Source organism: Netta rufina, assembly GCF_964035555.1.
Source record: "Netta rufina genome assembly, chromosome: 14".
In the NCBI taxonomy this organism is placed as follows: Eukaryota; Metazoa; Chordata; class Aves; order Anseriformes; family Anatidae; genus Netta; species Netta rufina.
The window spans coordinates 16,274,017-16,291,987 of NC_140137.1; the positions used below are offsets into that span (position 1 = coordinate 16,274,017).

Consider the following 17,971-nt stretch of genomic DNA (forward strand, 5'->3'; position numbering starts at 1 on the left):
AGGAAAAGCTTCTGTAATGACCAGGGTGCAGACTTCCTCTGAAAAGACACATTCAGGCACACTGTTGTACCATAAAAGCTACTTGTCAATGTGTAGGAATTGGTCATTGTAGAAGGACTGTTACTTAGTGGTGGGGCTTGGCAGCAATGAAATGCAAAAAAAGTGATGCAAAGAGCATAGGAAGTCAAAGGATTCAGAAGGAGCAAAGGAGAAGGAAGGATCTTCCTTCCTGGGACTTTAAGGGAACAAGGCACAACTATATATATATATATATATATATATATATATATATATATATATATATATATATGTATATATATATATGTATGTATGTATATGTATATATATACTTTTTTTTTTTTTTTTTTTGCTAAAATGCATGTTCTCTTGCACAGGTTTAAACCCCAGAAAAGCCACATAGTTGATGTGTTTTCCCTTAACATATAGGGCACATGTCTGAATGTAAAAACGGTGATGTTTCATTGTTGTGAAACAAATTGGGGCCTTTCAGGTGCTTCTGTCAAAAGCAAAACTCTTTGCCTGACATTGCATGCTGTCTTCTGGCTACCCTGATTGTTTTATATTGGATGAGGTGGGGAAAACTAAGCTTGAGGTAGTAAACCAGTGAATTGTCTAACAAAGAAATTTGCAGTGTACTTACCAGGAACGGATGATGAACAAGCCTCTGCTCAAAACAAGAGAGAAAAAAATTAAATGGTTATAATGCCAGACTGGAAGAAAGACCTTCAGCCCTCTTTCCCTTTCCCAGCTCAGCTGTCAGTGAGGTTACAAAAGGGAACATCTCCCTTTCTGTCCATCAGAAGGAATTCCATCTGGACAGGGGAACGTCAGGTTTGGCTGGGACCTGATGGTGTGAACACCTCTCTGCTGAGGTGGTAGAGAAAGAGCTCCACTGACTTTGGAATTAGTCCATCTGTGAACTTGGCCCACTACAGCTAAAACCTCATGCTTGGGATTATGACAAATTGTTTAAAATGTTTTCATTTTTTTCCTTGAATTCATCATTAGTTATAAAGCACAGTGACAATGCCCTCGTGGCTCAGCAGTATCCTGTCACTGTGCCAGTCTCTCCCCATTGCTCCTGCTCTGCTCAGGCACTGTCAAAGAAAGTGTAAACTCTACACAAACACCTGCAACTTCATTTGATACTTTTAACCTTAACTCAAGACTCTCTAATATGTACTGTCTCCTAATTTTACAGCAGTTCTCCTGCCTTTTCTGTCCCTGTCCCAGTAAAATTGCATCAGACTGGCAGAGTAATACCTACTTTTTCGTAGTATTCGGAAATCTGCAGAATCTGTTATCTGATCATATTCTCTGTACCAGTGAACGTGTAAGGTGGGTGTAGCACGAATGCGACATTCAAATACCACCAATTGACCCTTTGTAGCTCTTATGTTTTGTAGACCCTGGGGGAGGAGAAATTGGCATTAAGTGGCTGACAAAAGCATTTCCACACTGGAACAATTATTATGGAACAATACACCCTTCAGTGAAGATGATTTGGTGTCCCTATTTTATTTATAATAATTTATTTAATTCTAAATGTATTTGAAGAGGCTTTTGAGTGGAGTTTCTTTCCCCCCATAGACCAGTGCTTATTAAAATGCTTTAGCTTACTTATGCATTCAAATGAAGATAAAAATGCAGGAAAAAAAAAACAAATCTCTTCCACTGGATACAACACAATAAGGAAGGTTTCTGTGAGAGATTTCCACTTCAGCCTTTTTTGTAGGAAATAAATGAGATGAATTTACGTGAGTAATTCTATCTGGATCAGCTACAAATTAAGATCCTAGTTTGATAGCATCACTAATTAAGTGTGCTGGCTTTCTTGAAATGTGAATGAGCCAATGTTACAGCCTCTAAATATTTTCTGATAGAACAAGAACACTCAAGATGTAATGCTAGCAGTTGAAGTCACAGAACAGGCCATGTTGCTCGGACAATGTATGCTCTTTACCTTTGTGAACACAGGTGTGCTTCCATAGGAAGACCCAATCAGGCTTGCTGAGGGACTCTGCATCTATATATAGTGAAGAAAGGCAATTTTTTTAGCTTGAATTTCTGATCTGCAGAAACCTGGTTGTGTTGCCAGCACGTTATTTGAAACAGAAGAAGATGACTGTGTTTTTTCTGATCATGCACCAGCCTAATACATACCCAGTCTATGTTTAAATGCTCCAAGAGAAAATGCCTCACTGGACTGTTACCACCAAATCAGTAGAAAGAAGAGCTGATAACTGGTAAGTGTTGCTGGTCTTACATTGTAAGCCAATTTGATGCCCACATCTTGTGGTTTGTGTAAAGATCTGTGTTGCTTTCTAGTAATTGTCCCATTCTACAGAGATCTGTACCTGATTTAGTTGTTTACTGGTTTAGTTTTAATTGTCATCCATGGTGCATGTGGTAACTGCAATGAGGTTGAATGTAGAGAAATGAGAAGGAACTTTGGTATTCTGTCTTGGCATTTTCCTTAGAGCTCAACTGACATAGAGCTTAGAATAAGGTCTCTGATTAATCAAGAACAGCAGTTTTAAGGTGATCAAATACTTGCAGAACAAGATATGTCCTTGTTCTATGGTGGAGTGTTGATGTCTGCTCATATCCTTCTCATTTAGCTTTTGAACCATGTGTCTCACATATAAATGTGCAACTGAAGCGTTTGGGTTTGTTTTGTTGGGGTAATGGTCTTTTTTATAATCTCTCTCTTCTCCAAAATAACCCAGGTCAGCCTTTTCCTCCTAGCCTGATTTCAGATGTCAGTCGGTCTCCAGATAGTCTGAATTCCCCAGCTCTTGACTGAGTATGTGCTCTAAATCAACTCTCTGTTCTGAAGGGAATCTTTGAAGGAGGCTGACAAATGGCTAAGCTGTGTGGCAGCCACTCAAGTATTTCCAGCCTTATCCCCTTCTCCATCAGTTCTCTTAGCAATTCCAGCTAGGAAATGTTCCAAGACAGAAATCCTTTTTCCAGGGCTTAAGGTCCAGATCTTGATATTCATGATGACCTTTGCCTCTTTGTCACTTGTTGAATATGTGTGTGAGCTGATCCTTACAAAATACCTCTAAGATGCTATAAATAATAATCTTAAAAATGTGTAAAGTGCTCTTTGAAGATTAATAGATAATGACTGAATTAAAGTGGTACAACTCTGGGGGACTGACCAGCTGCTAAAGATTCATTGGCTGAGGAACCAATGGTCAGCAAAACGCTGGTGGCTTTCTACTTTTTCCTAGTGTGTGTGGGGGGAAAAAATATGGCAGGATGGCGACAAGGGCTTTAAGAGGCTGAATATAGTTGACACACCGTTTGCACTTACTGTGACATTCCCCTGGCCCTGCCAGGATGCTGAGTCTTGCAAGGAGGCTGAGCCTTCAGATTTACCCTGGGAACCTGAAGAGACAAACATAAGGCAGCGTGTTTAGAGCCGTCTCATTTTCCTTAGACACAATGGCTATGCTTTGTGAACAGAACGTATGCTGCTCAGAGAGCAAGTGGTACGTGCCAAAGAAAATAGTAGCATCCTTCAGTATTTGAGAGTAGGCTTAGGTCACCTCCAGAGCACGGCGGTGTTTAACCAAGGCTACTGGTACGGACCTTTGCAAAGTACAGAGTTAACAAGTGAAATTGGGCTCTGAGTTCTGTTAGGGTTTTTCTGTGTTTTGATTGAAGTATCTAACCAGATGCAGATAGGAGCACAGTGCAGAGATATGGAGGCACCTCCACAGACTGGGCTTTAGGTACCTCTGACAGGTCAGTTGGCTATAAAAACAAAATCAGTGTACACATCTGAACTCTTCTGAGGCTTTGCATAATGATTTGGTCCAAATAATTTATCTGAGATGTATTCTCTCTCCCTGCTTTCTGTCCTTCTCCAAAACAATCAAAACAGATTACAGAGAAGGCTGTTTGCTTTCTGGTCGGGGTGGCCTGGTGCAGCCACCTGGCAACCGTAGGCAGCCACGTGAGACAATGGGCTGCTTTAGGGCATCTGGACATCCCTGGTGAGAACATGTCACTGCGCCTCGTTCAAACCTGCGGCGCTGCCCTTGGCCCTGATCCAGCAGAGCAATTACGCATGTACTTAGACCACCCATGGCCTTCATATTTCTGCCTGTTGCTCTTGAGTTATAAGTATCCCTCAAGCAGTTCGAGGATGGCTCCTGTCCAAGGTTGTATCACACAACCATCAGCAGGGCTGTGCTATGATGCAAGGGCTGCTGAATAATCCTAAATCCTTGGATGTGGAAGGGAGGGCAAGGGAAGCCAATGTTACTGAGTTGCCCTGGGCTCCCGCCACAAACCAGTGTTGGCTGTAGTCCACCCTGGATCCCCGTGATGCTTGGCATTGCCTCCTTGCAGTCTAGCAGGTGATGGGCAGTGTAGTCAGTTTTCAGTACCTGTAAAATGGGCTGATTTTTTTTTCTTCCAAAGAAAAAGGGTGATAAAAATCAGATGTGCAGGTTATTAAAGGAACTTCTGGACTGACATACCTGCTTTAAAGGTCTTTCCCTGGCCCGTTTTGCCTCACTGAGCACAGCGGGCTAGCAGAAATGTTGGCACCACACAGCTTATGCCCTTGAAAGAATACACAGCCAGGGCTTTACCTTGGCGAGTCGTTCCAGCAGTCTTAGTGTCTCCTGTAAATGTCAACCTTTACTTAGTGTAACCCTAGATCTTTGTGAGGAGGATGGAATTAGACTCAGCCAAATGAAGAGTCCGGGGACCTTTGCAACCCAACACCAGAATGATTACAAGGTACATACAGATCATGCTGCTGACATAAACCATAATGACGACATTCTAGCATTACCTGAATAGTTGACATGGCTGCAGAATTATGCTATATGCAACACAGGGATAAATTTAACATCGGGTTAGGAAAGTATTAAGGCTGCACGAAGCCCTTTTGCCAGGTGTTTAGATCATGGAAAACCCATTAAATCTGTTTTCGGATCAAAATGAGCATCTGCTGCATCTGAAATACACCGTGTTATAAAGAGTGTGGGGAGCAAGGAGGAGTGCAATTCTGAACCTACATTTAGAGGGAGGGCAGGCCTAGACTGCATCAGCATATTAATGTCTTGGCATGCCTTTTATTTAGAAAACAGGCTGAAATAGAAATACGGGATAGCAGCCTTCAGTCAGTTTGAGTGATGCATTCTGCAAGCCATCTACATGCACTTGGGGGTGTTGCTTATTTTTATAGAGCTGCTTAAACTTTGGGAGTGTACGCTAGACACTTGGATGTCTTGTGGCACTGCCCTATACAAATTAACAGTGATTTGAAAGTAGGATCACAAAGAATGAATTCTTATTGAAGGCAGTGGGAAGGCAAAAGCACTGTCTTGAGCTGTCTTCTGTGCTACAGGGCTAAATGGGGAGGTCGTCACCACTTCAGCAGTGAGTTTTCTAGTTACAAGTTACTTGGTGACATGATTATGTGCCATGAAAGCAGCTTTTCTGTTGCTCCTGCGGTGCTGAAGGGTGGTGGTGCATGCCAGGCTTCTGTAGGACGTGAGAAAAGAGCAGTTTTATTGGTTTCATTTCCCACCCAGCAAGGCTCCTGAGTTGACTGGCTAGGTGGCAGGGAAATCCGCGATATTTTCAAGCTGTGCAATGAATTCTTAATGGCTGCTCTTGGGATGGGGAGGTGGGCGGGCTTGCATCAGCTGAGATATTCTGAAAATAAGCAAACAGCTGAAGAGGTTATTGTGGCCATTGGTGAGGTATTTACAGAAACTGCAAAGTCCTGCTTGGGTTTGAAGCTTGATGGGAGCCCTTCTAAATTATAGAATTGCAGCTGAATACCAAGGCAGTTTTCGTAGCACACGTTCAGAACATGTAGCGCTGAAGTGTGCTGTTTCAAAGGTTCATGTTGTGTGTGTTAGGTTTTTAATGCCTTCTTCCAAGCAGGTAGGATTTTAGATTGGCATCTGAACAATTGTAGGTGGAAGTCCTGTGGGGATTGCCATATATGCTGTCCCGGAAAGACAAAAAGGTGCGCTGGCTTCAAAGGACAGCTAATCCCGCAGCTTGCTGTGGGATTTGCAAAGACTTCCAAGCATGGAGAACAGCACAGCTGCTGAGAAGTGTGTCCGGCCTCCATACCTGGAAGTCTTTGAGTTTAAAATGAGTTTGACCACTGTACAGAGCAGAATGTCACGAGGAATGTCACATCCACACCCTGTGGGATGTTGGTGTCCATGGGCAGAGTGCCGGCACATGTGCACTTGGCGTGTTATCGCTCATGGTACACGTCCTGCTCACCGTATGGTGTGAGAAGAGGGGCTCTCATCACCTCTCCATCCACATCACCCTCTGCTTGCCTTGAGGCTCCCAGCTCCAGCCCTTAGGGGTGAGCCCGGTGGCTCCAGGTGGGGCTCGGGGGCCGCCTAGTGGGGTGCTCGCCCCACAGGAGCCAGGCCCCTCACCCAGCGGCTGGAAACGGGCAGCAGACAGGGCCAGGAGTGAATTGACTTTGTCCCTCCTGTCACACACCTCCTTTGGGTACAGCTGTTTCTCAGGGCTGGAAAATCCTGGCCGTCCCACCCCTTCTTCGGGCAACAGCTGAACTGCCGCCGGACATCGGACACTTGAGTCAAACTGGACTCAGACAGTTCCTAGAACCAAGTGACCAAATCCCTTTTTAAGCACCAAAATTAAGATGCTTAGAGCTTATTTTAAGAGATGCTAAGCTTCCACTTGAAATCATGAGGGTCCAAAGGGGGTAAAATAAGTCTCAGGGGGCTCCTCAGCGGGAAGGTTCTCGTGCCGTGGCCACAGCCTGCAGCGGCTGTTGGGGAGCTGCAGTGGGCACAGCCTCAGCAGCTCCTGTTGGGTGATGCTTGTGTGGGAATGGTCTCTATTGTCCCAGAAATGGGTTTGTACCCCCTGTGTGAAGTAGAAAAAGTCACCTTAGGCTCTTCGGCCAGCCAGTTGCCCCTGTCACCCTACAGTGCGGTGGTGACTTTGCTGTGAGTCATCAGGATTAAGTTAACGGGGCCAAGGAAGAGTGCAGCCTAGCCAGCTCAGTGCTTCATGTGGGCACACCTTCCAAGGAGGTGGAGATCTCATTCCAGCAGGCTTAGGAGATCTGAATCGTGTGGTCAGTGCATGGAACTGTGCATGACTCAGGGGTTTGCTATCCGGTGCCCGCGATGACTTGCTGTTTCTCTGCATTACATCTGCACTTTCTGCAGCGCGTGGTGTGTTCTGATCCCTGCTCTCCCCAGACCAGACCTGATACTTACCTATGAAGACAATTTTTGTGAACAGCACTGAATGAATTGTGACTGCAATACCATAGGATGGCAGTACTACATTAGTAATTACCAAAATGGACAAAATGGGGAAAAAAAAAAAAAAAGCCTCTTCTTTTGCCTAGCCTTTTTCAGAGCCTCTTTCTTTTGCCTAGCATTTAAATTGCATTGAACAGGAGCCAAGAGAAAGCATGGCCTCAGGTGGGAACACATTCAAATGTAATGTCTGTAGACTGATGCCAATAGCGAAGTTACCCTCAGAAGCAAATAGTAAGCTGGGGTAGCTTTTGCAGAACTTGCATATCTTTCTCCTGCTATAGCTTCTGCCATCTCTTGTAACACAGGTGTGCCCTGGGTGGCACACGTATCCTGACAGTCAGCCAGATCCTTCTGCCCTGCAGCCCTGATGTTTTACAGCTGGTAGAGCTGTAGATGAAACCTCCTGAGCCCTGCCTGCCCATGCTCTTGCTGTGCAGAAGAGAACGTCATGGTGAAAGCAGAGGTGAGTGACCGAGTTTTGCGCCCTGACCCTGGCACCTTGTCCCTGCTGCCTCCTGTGCCCCGGACAGGGGAAGTCACTGCACAGGGTCAGTGGCACTTGGCCTTCAGGCCACCAGCCACCACGCTGTATCTGGGTGAGTCACCTCACCTCTGTGCCCGCTGTGATTTCTGGTCTTAAATCCTGTCTCGTGTCAGCTCCACCAACACTGGTGATGCTGGCACGTGTTCAACCCGTGGAGCCACCAGCAGTGGGGACAGGCAGTGCCAGTGCTTCCATGCATGGAGCAAATTCCCTGGGTGAGATTAAACCCTTAAATTAAGCACGAAACCCAGGTTTTCCCTTGAGAGTGTTTGCATTGTGAGGCCGGTGTTATTTAAAGCTCTCTCATCTCCAGTTTCACTGACATGCCCCGAGTTTTTTTTTAGCTCACTGGCCTCCCAGCAGCAGGGTGTCCGTCTGGCTGCTGGGGACAGCCGTCCCTGTGCTACTGTCCCGTTTTTTTCAAAGTTATTCCAGCCACAGAGCTATTATACAGAGCATAAATCATGCGTGCAAAGTGCAAATAATAAGAATATCACTAGTTCAGAGGCATGTTTGTAGAATTAGACAATGTAATTAAAAGTGTCAGTTCCTCAAGTTGTCATTATTCAAGCAGCATAAATTAAGCCATTGCTGTACAAAGAAAACGTTAAAGGGAAATAATTTTACAAAACCCAAGCCATTTCATAGAAAATGGAGCTGGCAAAGTGTTCCGTAAAACTAAGTAACTTGCACAGATGTTTCTCAAATGCACAATAAAGGCACACCTGCTCTGTGTTTTCTGGTTTTGACGCTAGGAAGCTGAAGACCGGCCCGTTTCAGCTCTCACAGTCAGCTCTAATGACAGTGGCACGTGCCATTCCCTAGGTTCAAGGGGAGCAAAAGGTTAGTTTAAGCAAGGAGCAATGGCATTTGGGCCTCCACAACGCCCTGTGTGCCTGGCTCATGCTGAGCAGTGAGCTCTGTTGTTGGGGAGCCCACACGAAGGCTGGGCGTGGGCTGTGCAGTAGAGTCCCCTCCAGGAAATCTGAGCAGCCTAATTTTAGCTACGTGTGGGGCATTTGAGCTGGAAGCAGCTGGTGTCATGCAAATCTGTCAACCTGCCAAGCAACCTGAGTGCATTGCTAAAGCAAATATGTTCATTTCCACCCAAAGGCAAGCTAGAAAGCCAGGCCTGGGTTTAGCTTGCACTTGACTTGATGTAAACCACAGCAATAGCTTTGGAACCACAGATGGTGCAGTGCCCAGAATCTCAGATTTTAATGCCATTTCATTAGCAAAGTGAGGCTCGACTTATTTTTCTCACCCCAGATTGCATTTTATGCTGGCACATACCTGTTTCTGTTTACAAGTGCTAGAAAGCTTTTCTGGTCATATACTTTCTGCTCCCCTCTTGTGAAAAGGCTTCTACAGTAAGAAGCTCATCTAATGAAAACCACCGGTGGCCTGAGCCTAAACTGCTGGTGGTCCCTTGATCTACCAGACGTCATGCTGATTGCTGAGGAGTCTATCTAGGAAGCGATCTCAGTGGGTGCTCGGGTTTCTGTCTTTTTGGCAGCTGACACGCCAACTTCCTAGGTAGAAAAGTCCTAAAAATACATCAAGGCTTGAAATTTCTGCCTGCCAGAGAAGGACAGAGAGAGGCTGTCTGCTAAACTCCTGCTGAAGTGTCCTGTAAGCAAGCTATAATGCCTAATGGCTGCAAAGTCTCAGGAAAACAGAAGTGCCCCATGTAGTGCCTGCTAGGTGGGTGCAGCGGTGCCCAGCTGCTCTGCAAACAGGCAGCGAGGGGTTTTCCCCATCAGCCGTAGCCTTTGGAAGTTAGGAAATGATGATCTGAAGGCTTCTCTGCAGCACATGGCATAGAAAAGCCAGGGCATTGTCTCTGCCTGCTCCCCTCTCCCCCAAAAGTTTGCTTATTAAGAGAGCTGGTTGATAAATGTGCTCAAAGTTTTAGAGTTAAGCATGCAATAGAGGTAGAGGTGAGCTACAGTTCTTGACTGTTTTTGGTGAATGGATGAAGTTCTTCTCTCAGGCAGTGAGGACTAACCAGTGAATTTTCTCACTATCTTTCGAAGCAACAGCACAGTGAGATAGTGTTATGGAAAATGCTCTCAGATACCCCATATCCACTAACTGATACAGCTGAAAAGCTGAATCTGGAAAGGATGAGTTGCCATCCAGGCAACAGAGAGAATAAAGGTCCTGCCAAGAGGCTGGTCCTACCCTCAGGTACACCTCACCCCCTGCTCTGCTAAGGAAACACTTGATCCTCAGCTGTTTTTTCATCTGAATTTGGAAGGCTCAAAAATCCCCTCCCTGTCCCTTATTTTCACTGCCCTCTGGACAAGACCTAACCAGAGTGTGAGATGTTTATTGTGCTGTAGCTGCTGCATGGCCAGGGCAGGAACAGGGCGTCCTGCCTCCTTGGCTGCTGTAGGGGAATACCCAGGGAATACCCAGGTGTTCTCATGGCTCATGCTGGTAACTTTGAGTAAATTTGCTGGTCTGTGAACTTCTGTGGCTGCAAACGATGTGCTGTTAGAGGATCAGAGCAGTCTGCTGCTGCTGCAAGGTAGAGCAGGGCGAAAGACTAAATCCAAATCCCATGCAAAATCCCCTGTAGCATCTCTGTCCCTGCTCTTTTCTGTCTACCTGCTGGTGAGCCACCTTTAGGAAGAAGCTGTGGAGCCCAGCAGATGCTCAGCAGCACACCTGAGCCTGCAGCCCAGCTGAGTGTAAAGCAGCAGCCGAATGCCTTGGGGACCGTTTGCCTCTTCTCCCAGCCCAAGACACTAAAAGTATTGGTGGATCGGCTGCTTGCAAAGTAACTTGTTAATGGAGTGAGGTGTTCAAAGGGGAGAGCCCATCATGGCTTCACCCTGTGCACACACACTCTGGGGCTGGGATGCCTCTTGGCTGTCAGCAGACTCCATGTGTACTTTGGAAGCCGGAGTCTTACTGGAGGACAGCCTGGTTCCTGGGAACAAGGGTAAGAGATGCTCCAGTAGGCAGGCACACTGAGGGATGGGCTCGCTTGGCTTGCCAGGATGCCTGAACGCCAGCCCTCAAAGAGTCTGCAGGTAAGGCAGAGCTCAGCGTGCCAGACAGGGGAGCACCACGATCAGAAATGGCAAATCACAGCCCTGCCTCTCCTCCCCACCCCCTGAAAAGCTATCGTGTAACTTGAGAATGTAATTAATATGCTGGAAATTAAAGTATTACTCACCTCTAAGCCATCAGTTTGGGTCTGGGGCTCTTGCTGCCAGCGGATGGAGTCAATGCTGAGTCTTGAAGTGGAAAGTCTGCTCTCCTCCCACTCCCCTCCGAGGACTGAGGGCTGTCTGGGGTGGTGGGTTACATTTCTAACGTGCAGATCCCTGCTCATGAGTGATGGCACGGCGGGAATGTCAGCTGGATGGGAATAAACTGCAGCAATTTATTCTCTCCAGCATGTTTGAGAGTCAGCAGAGCTGCACCATTAACTGGAACAAAACAGGCCCAGTGTTGGAATACAATAGTGGCCAGCTCTGGAGTCACTTACAATTTACCCTGGTGGTGCTCCTGAGTGCTGGAAGGACGCCAGCTCAGGTTGATTGCGATTCTCTGCTTTGAAAGGGGGCCAGAAAAAAAAGAAAAGCGAGACAAACCTTTGTTAGAAGCAGGCCGCTTTTATAGCTTTTATACAGATCTGGAATGTAAACCGTTTTGTATTTACTCAGGGTATTAAAGAAATTAGGGGCTGCTCCCACTCTCCAAATGCTGAGGAATGCAGGGGACGGCTTGCATTTGGTGGAGCCAGTTTACACCTTGCTGACTCCAGCAGTTTCGTGTTAGACTTCTACCGAGCCTGGAAGCTGTGCAAAGTCCTGGGAGCTGAAGTAATGTCTGGTGGCAGAAGCATGTTGCCATTACACGTTTAGATACCAAGCAAGGTGTGTTGTTTGGTGAGGTACCGTGGAGGCGAGGAGCTGGAGCCGGGGCATTTCTGCAGCTCTGGGTTGTGTCTGGGCCCAGCATCAGCGCAGCGAGTTCACCGGGATGTTCCTGTGCTCCAAAACATTGCTTTGCAGTGCTCTGGGGAATCGTTTTGTGCAGGCGTCCACGGGTAGGACGAGATGTCCCCGAGCAAAGCTTTCCAGCCACCCTCGTCTTGTTGCTTTCAAAATGCTGTGGCAGGGATGCAGCTTTGCCGCTTGCAGGCTTTCTGTGCGGTTTACAGTTTGGGTGGATGTTTACATCATATTACCATCACAGACTGTGGTGCAGGGGTGCTCTGGGAGCTGCACCTGCTTCCTCTGAATACTTTTTGCCTCTCCAGTTCTCTCTGTGCTCTGAGACCTCCGAGGAAGGGGTCTCAAGCTCCAGAAGTGCAGCTCTCCGCTCCTGTGGACGAGCACCTCCACTGCCAGCCAGCAGGATTGACTCGGGTCCTCCAGCTAGACAATCTAGCCCGAGGAATTTAAACTATTATCCACCTCCCGATGGCGTAATTATCAGATGAACTTTTGACACCTGCTCGAAGGCAGGGGTGGTGGGAAGAAATCGGCCATTCCAGCCATCCTAAACCCTTCTCAAAATGGGAAAGCAGCTGGCGCAAAGGTCGCAGATGCTGGGGGCCCTTTTTCCTGAAGGGCTTTGTCAGGAGCTTTTGAAGTGACATTTCAGCTGATAGCACGTCAGGCTCTGGGATAGATGAGGAACAATTTTGTTTTATTTTATTTTTTTTTCCAAAGGGGGTTTCTGGACAGGGTAACGAGAGGTCTTAGTGTGAAAAGAAAGGGACCTGCCCTGGGGAGAAACTGAGTGGCTTCACTGCCAAGCTGGTGCCTAGGCTAGGTTTGATGGTACGAAGTAAATTAATTCTTACGACCAACATTTAGGTTTGGTGTTCAGGCAGAAACTTCCAGAAGGGTGAGCCCATCTTCCCATTTGTGCTTGCCTTCTGGCACCACTCCCTCAGGTTTAACTTCAGATGTTTTGACATATCTGATATATTTTCCACTGGAAGTTAAAGCTGTGCCAGTCTGAGCTATATGGACCCATCTGTAGGTAATTCGAGGAGTGGGGAGCGTTGTGGGAGTTGGCCAGCCCTAGGTAGGACACTGGTATCTGCAGAGACCGTGTACCCGTGTGCCCACAAGCTGGGTCTCTGCGGGCTGCGTTGTGATCCAGCTCCACAAAATGTGTCTGAATTTATTGAGAGAGCTTCCCAGTGAGTGTGGGTCCAGGTTTTACCCAACCAGAGCCAAGGCATTGCAGAGAACAATGTTTTATCCCAGCCTTTCCCTCAGCAAGTGACTTGCCGGAGCACGAAGGGTCGCGCTCATCACGCCCTTGTTCCATGGCCCTCACGGCACTGCTCTTACAACGGGCTTGTTCCCTGGGTGCCCAGGAAGCATTTTGAGGCAGGGAAATGGCTCTGAGCAGGGACTTGTGGCATGCCTCGGCCAGAGGCTGCCACAACAAGTGCAGCGGGGGGATGGCGTGCGCCTGGCTCTCGCTGCCCGCTCTGTTTTTAGCTCTCGCAGGAGCTCCCCATGCATGCTCAGCGTGCCTCCCCGACAGCTGCTGCTCCCCGCATGGCCCCCAGGCACCCTGCTCGTGTGCTGCTGGCCTCAGCGGCTCCATTTAAAAGCAGCATTGCCTGTGCTGTGTCAGAGATGTGCTGCCTGCCTCCTCTGCACAGTGCAGCACCGACGTTGGCATGAAATCCATCTTCTGGCTGGGCAGTGGGTTGTTAAGTGTTTATGGCAGAGCACATCTGTCAGTAAATAGTTCTTGGGAAGGACAGAGGGAGTTATATGAGTTGAGCCCCAGGAAAATGATAAAATGATCCTCACTTGTCAAACTCAAACTGGTGTTTCTGTGTGAGGGCAGGACTCCAACTGGGCATCTCAAAAACCAGCGGGGTGAGCGCCAGTGGCTGCAGCCCCTCAGGCCCCTGGCTGCTTGTCCTCACCCCTGGCAGGGGGAGCCGGGCCCCCCAGCCCCCTAAAAGTAAGCATGTGTATCTGTTTTTTTTTCCTGCCCTTTGCTTCCAGGACGGTGTTGTGGTGAATTTCACGTGGCATTAAGGACTGTGTCAGCAAGGATTCACTTGTGGTGTTTCCCACGTAAATAAATCTTGTCTAAGACTCTCGTCCCTAAACAGCCACAGGAGGCCCCGAGGCATCTGAAGCATTTTCATTTCTGCCAGATTTCAATTTAGCATGTCATTTTCTTTTATGTTGTTTGATTTGCCCGTGCTCACCTGCCAGCCCCGAGCAAACGGCAGGTGGCACCAGCGCCCTGCTTCAGCGGAGCAGCTGAGTACTACTGAGCATTGAAACTGTAAAAATAAGGCCACAGCAGAGACTTCTCAAGGTATTATTTTTACTGTTTAAATGTGCCTGGTATCTCCCTGTAGTCCACAAATCCTTGCTTGCACATCCTGGCTGGGTTGCTGATGTGTGGTGTCCCCATTATCACGGTGCGTGTGGAAGGCTGGAATGCACTGGACCTGCTGAATGTGCTTAATCCCAAATACCCTGCTAACCCTTTGGCTTTTAGCTTGGCAAAACTTAACGGGATGTGTCCAGATGAGTCCTGTAAGACCGGGCTTGTTTCAGGAAGCTTTACAGTGCTGGAAGAAGGACGAGTTGCTTGTGGCTGCGCAGAGGGAGAGCAGAGCAGCCCTCGGGGTTCTCGTGAGCACGTCGCTGCTCTGGGAGCTTGGAAAGCAGCCGAGGAGTTTCAGTGCTGCGCTGTGTGGGTGCCACTAGCAAATACCGCGGTTATTTTAGGAGGATGTATTTTCTGTCAGACGTTTCTTTGATAAGACTCCGTTCAGACAGGATTTGATATAATGTTGTGTTTTGCTGCCCGTACTAATATGTGTAGTATTAATAGTAACACAATGTGATAGGACCTGGGCATCGAGATTGTCATTTAATTCTGCTGAAGATGATGGAAAGAGCTTTCATTGCTTTAAACATGCATTTCATTTAGCTCCACCATCTTCAGATGGGGTAGAGTAATAATAACGTATGCATGAGAAGTAAGAATACAAGTTCTGGTGTATTAATTTATGGGTATGTAAGTGAAGGGTTATGGGGGTTTTCAGCACAGAGTAGCCTTGTGAAGTAACTCTGCGTTTGGCCACGCAGGAATTGGGTTCTTCAACACTGCTGTAAATAGCTGTATCCAGTGGTTCTGAGCAGAATGGTCCTCAGCTCCTACGTGAAGGCAGGGAGACACGTTTTCTGATAGGTAACTGACACATTTTCTCATATGTTACTGCACAACTGGTCAGCTTCCTCCTGTGCTGAGACCAGTTTGGGCCGGAGACTGACTCCAGAAGCTGTGGTTTGCACTCGGAGGCACTGCCTGTTGCTGTGTGCTGAAAGCAGCCTCATTTCCATCTCCCTGGTGTCCCATTGCTGCTTCACCAGCCTGGCTCACCTGCATCGTGCTGTGTGCAGGCAGGAGGAGAGGGAGAGGTTTGGGATAAGGGCTGTCACCCCGTCCCCCTGCTCCTTCCCTCCTCTCCAGCGTGTGCTCACAGATAACGTGTGGCATGGTGTGGCTGGTGTCTTCTGGGCAAGATTCCTGCTGGGTGCTGCAGCACAATGTAGGGATGCCCGAGCCCAGCTGGGACAAGCGGCAGTGCTTTTTCTGCAGACTCAGCTGGGGGACACCTAACAGGTAGGATGTTACTGGTTTTGGCACCCATCCTGACCAGCTAAAGCTTGTCATGTGTGCTCACACACTGCTTGCTGCGTGGTGGATGTGCTGAGACATTTGCAAAACTTGTGAATTTGTACTCCTTTTACACCAGTTGCTTTTCTAAGGCTGTTTTCCAGGTGCAGCTGCATACCTGCTACAGTAAGAGCTCGAATGTGCTGATTACTTCAGCATCCTTCACATCTCTCAGTAGTTACAGAGCTCCTGGATGGCTGTGGTGAGCAGGGCAAGTGCTTTAGTGTAACATGCAGATCTATAGCTTGGTGTGGGTATGGTTCCCTTTGAATCCTTTATTGAGGAAGGGTTCCTGAAACAACAGTGCTGCTTGTATGAAACCCTGTTTTGACAGCTAATGAAAGCTTGAATCCTTACAATGCTGGTGGATGCCATTTCTGTTACAATTATCACCAGCAGCTCTGCAATTTGGGGAGCCAAGTTTCACGGAAAGCACGATTACTCTAGGACTTGTAAAAAAGACACGTCATGATTTCCTAAGGCAGCACTGACAATTTAGCGTATTTGCTTTCCAGAACGTGCTGCGTGAGCCTGAGCTGGCATGTGTGAGAGCAGGTGGCCGCTGTCAGTGCTGGGGCAGCACGGGGAGGAAACCTGCTGCTGTTTTTCTGCTCCTTGGGCATCGTGTGCGCGTTGCACGCCGTCGCGTGGTTTCCCCAGCTACTGCTGAGAGTGCTGGTCTGCCTCGTGCTGGGAAGTCCTCAGCTCTTCACCTAATAAGCATCACTGCTGGCGTTGCTTCATTGCAGAGCTTGGACGTGAAATCAATCATTCAGTAGGTACAGCAAGGAAGGGAGCTGAAAACAAGTAGGAGATGGAACGAGGGGATAGAAAAAATCACATTCATTAACCGGGGTGATGCCGAACTGCTCTTTTTCACTTGTTTCCTGGTTACAGGAGAGGGCAGACGCTCTGAGCATCGCTCTTACTTGCTGTTTGACAGGCTTATCTGTGTGTACGTGTACTTGTGCAAGCTTGTGAATGGTTAGTAAAAGCTTTTAAGTTGTGGGTCAAACCTGCCCAAGTTAGCAGCGAGCAAAGCTGCTGGGGCATGCAGCCCAGCGTGTGGCTGGTCGTTCCCTCTTCCTCACCACCGCTGTGCAAGTAACAGACACCGTCCACGTTTCTGCTTGGCGTCTTTCCCTATATTTGTCCTTCTGATCTTGTGTTTCTGACCTCCCCTACTGCTTTGCTGATGAGGTGTGGGGCCGGTGGGCTGCTGTCACGAGGAGGCAGGGCTTGCTCCATCCATCCCTGCCCCAGCTGGGCACCGCTGCTCTGAGCACGTGGGGAAGGAGAGCGGCTGCAGCAGCGCACCAGAAAGGAGATTGATCTTCTCAGAGGTTTGAATACCCAAGTCCATTAGAGTTTCCTGGGAAATATCAGCTCAGATTCATGCTGGTGTACCTTGGAAATCTTTTAAAATTAAGTACCAAAAATCAATGCGTTGCAAGACTCCCAGCATGTAATTCTGAACCCATTAGGAGATTTGTGCTAATTTTGAAAATAATCTTTCTATTTTAACTGTTACTTTGAACATATTTTGAAAGTATTTTGAACTTGTGTATCTGGCAGAAAGGGAACAATTTAAGGAAAGATTACATTGTATTACTTTAATTGTGATGGATTGAATCATTTGCTGAAGGAAAGTATCTACAAAGCGTATCTAAGTGCAGAAGCGAAAATGAAAATGAAAATTGGTCTCAGCTGTTCCACTCCCCATGACAAATGTGTATTTATGTAATCCATCCCTTCTCATATCTTGATAGCACTGCGCACACAGTGCATGAATTAATTCTACTGAGAACTGCGGTGAGATTATCTCTGAGCCCATGTAAGCATGAGGAATCCACCTTTACTCTCAGGTCCCCTGTATATTCAGTGTGGCTGTTGCTGGTGCTTGCTTCCACCAGCAGTGCCAAGGCCAGGCAGTGGAGGTTGAGGCACGGGGGGTTTGGTGACAGCCCTTGATTATCTGGTAGTTTTCTCTTTGAAGGAGCACTTAGAAAGCAGCTGTAGGTGGCTTTCCAGCTGCTCCACATTGGGACGAAACTTCTCTTAGGAGTGAAATTTTGGTCTAAGAGCTTCCTGTGCTGGCAGTTTGGGGAAGAAAAACAAACCTGCCATTGAGAGTGGGATGAATTCACTGATCGCTATGAGACAGGCTCACCCTGGAGGGCAGGGAAGGAGATCTTGAGCCCGTGTGGTCTTATTTTACCCTGGTCCCACTGGTGTATTTTAATCACTGTGCAGGTCTGGATGAAAAGCAGTGCCCCAAAAAGGCTGGGTTTGGAGATACGGTGTGCGGTATCTTGACAGCAAGTCGTTTATATCTACCTGTATGATGCACAGATGGTGCCTTAATTCATGCTGTCCTCTCACCACCAGTTAACTGTAATTGTTA

General features: G+C 47.5%; 1 protein-coding gene across 15 annotated transcripts in view; it reads left to right on the plus strand.

The window, feature by feature from the left end:
- KLHL3 (kelch like family member 3) overlaps positions 1 to 17,971 on the plus strand; it is a 118,471-nt gene that overhangs the window by 13,124 nt on the left and 87,376 nt on the right. For 10 of the 15 annotated variants that reach the window (XR_014618849.1, XR_014618850.1, XM_084295245.1 and 7 more), the window contains one exon: positions 2,100 to 2,267. The exons of 2 other annotated variants lie outside the window; for them this stretch is intronic. The gene's annotated coding sequence lies outside the window, so the exon portion shown is untranslated. Of the gene's footprint in view, positions 1 to 2,099; positions 2,268 to 7,701; positions 7,789 to 14,975; positions 15,079 to 17,971 lie in introns of those variants that run through there. 3 more of the 15 variants (XM_084295237.1, XM_084295238.1, XM_084295239.1) reach the window with 3 other exon arrangements.